This window comes from Mus pahari, chromosome 17, assembly GCF_900095145.1.
Source record: "Mus pahari chromosome 17, PAHARI_EIJ_v1.1, whole genome shotgun sequence".
Lineage (NCBI taxonomy): Eukaryota > Metazoa > Chordata > Mammalia > Rodentia > Muridae > Mus > Mus pahari.
The window spans coordinates 21,138,252-21,140,719 of NC_034606.1; the positions used below are offsets into that span (position 1 = coordinate 21,138,252).

Genomic DNA, 2,468 nt, shown 5'->3' on the forward strand with positions numbered 1-2,468 from the left:
CCTCTGCCTCCCAAGTGCTGGGATTAAAGGCGTGCGCCACCACGCCTGACTCTACTCTTCTTGAATTTGTTTTGTTTGATTGTTTGTTTAGATTTATTTATTTATTTTATGTGAGTGCACTGTAGCTATCTTCAGACACACCAGAAGAGGGCATCAGATCTCATTACAGATGGTTGTGAGTCACCACGTGGTTGCTGGGAATTGAACTCAGGACCTTTGGAAGAGCAGTCAGTGCTCTTAACCGCCGAGCCATCTCTCCAGCTCCTCTTCCTTAATTTGAAGATCACATCCACTAGGTCCTATGCTCCAAACAATACCAGCCTCCTTGGCTAAGGCAGCCAGCATTAGCGATCCTTCCTACGGTGGGTCCAGCACCCAGGGAGCTCAGTGGGAGAGTTGGGGTGCAAAGAGTGAGCACTAATTTCCCAGCTAAGGCTGAATTTTTCTTTTTCTAATGGAACTTTGACTCGACGAAGGGTTTTATATTTTCCTTCTACAATGAATACTCTGTATAAATTATTTTTGGCACATTCTTTCAGTTTCGTGTATGAACTCCTTTATATGAGGAAGGATTTGGCTTAACCCAAGTTTCTTTTGAGGAAGAATTCAGTGACTTCCCATGGTAGGAGGAATTCAGTGACTTCCATGAAGACCTGGGTATGCCCAGCTAGCCAAGCGGACTGGGAACTTAATTGCTTTTAGTTCATCTCCAGTGATTCGCTGTGGCATAACCTTCCTATTTGGTTCATATTCCTATCTTCTCTGGAGGTATATGACGGCTTTCATATACTACAGAGCAGTATAGAATTTATCTCAGCAGCTTTTCTGCAGCTGCACTGTACAGCATTCTAGTTCAGCAACAAGTCCTGGCCTGCATATTCCTGCTCAAACACCTTCTATACTCTTCTTGGAAATTAATCAGACACATTATACACATTAGCATATTCATGACTCTTCTAAATCTGGCAGGGGAGGGGGTGGTTTTAAATTATATAACCTCTCAGTGTATCATGTAAGAGAGACACCAGTAAATGCCTGTAATTCCGGGACACGGGGAGTGAGAACATGAAGATTGTGACTTCAAGGCCAGCCTGGGCAACATGGCAAGATACTGATGGGAAGGAAGGTGGCTGGGGACACAACTCCCATATGAGAAAATATATTTGGCCAAACTGCATATACGTATGAATGTATGAATATATATATATATAGATAGATAGATAGATAGGTAGATAGATAGATATATGTATCTATGTATATGTGTACACATATATGACTGACTACATGTAAATATATGTGCATCTGTGTGTATATATGTGTATTTAGGATTGTGCGTGCCTGTATTCCAATACAGATTGGTTGGATTTTGTTTGTTTTTGAAGTGAGTGTCTCATGTATCCCTCATATATTAAGCTGGCCTTAAACCCATGATCCTCTGACCTCTGGCTTCCAAGTACTGGACCTACAAGTGTGTACCTCACTTCTAGCCTAGAACTGTTCAGGTTGTTTTTGGTGGTGGTGGTGGGTTTTCGTCTGTTTTTTCAAGACAGGGTTTCTCTGCGTGTGGCTCTGGCTGTCCTAGAACTTGTTTTGTAGACCAGGCTGGCCTTGAACTCTGAGATCTGCCTGGCTTTGCCTCTGAAGTGCTGGGATTAGAGGAGTACACCATGTACGTTTGAATCATGCTGCTGGTGACCATGACAATGATGATGAATGCCATACCTTCTATAGATTAGCTGTGTGTAAGCACTAGAAATTATTTTGTGTATTTTCCTACCCAAAGCATTGAGTAAATTTATGTCCCATTATCATGTGTATGGCGATAGAATAATTTCACTCCCATAAAATGGCAGATGTGGGCAAGAGACACAACAGGTAAAGGTGCTTGAACCTCTATTTCCTGGTTACTCGCATCATGAAGTGTTACACTGACCTGTGTCCTGCCATACCTCGCCTTCCCGAGTCAAGGATTAAGGTCCCTGAAACTTTGAGCCCAATTCAACATATCCTCCAGTACGTGGTTTCCGTTAGAAATGTAACCCAAGTCATTAAAACCCAAATGTCAGGCCTCTGGCTTTCTCCTTGTCTCTTTCTGTTTGTGGGGATACAGCCCCACATCTGACCACTGTGACTGTCCCGTGCAGGAGAGTTTTATGGTCTCTGGAACCACATAGTTTTACTGCTTCAAGTGCCTAGAGCAGGTCATCTCAAAAGCTATTGGTGCTTACCATTTCTCTCTCCATCTCATCTCTGTCACCTTGTTAGGGGATCAGAGTGCTTTAGGGTGTGGTCCATCCATATGAGGATGGGACAGGTCCCGGACTGAGGACAGCGGTGATAGGTTCCCTTGTTAATGCTTCAAGAGCTTCCAGCCAATATCTTTGAATCTGAGCTGCTCCGAGTTTATAAAGTTTTTTTTTCCCCTTCCTCTCCTCTCCCCTCCCCTCCTCCTCCTCCTCCTCCTCCTC

At 43.6% G+C, this 2,468-nt stretch overlaps 1 protein-coding gene across 1 annotated transcript in view; it reads left to right on the forward strand.

Moving 5' to 3' along the window:
* Window positions 1–2,468, forward strand: part of Deptor (DEP domain containing MTOR interacting protein) — a 137,570-nt gene that overhangs the window by 105,643 nt on the left and 29,459 nt on the right. The window lies entirely within an intron of this gene.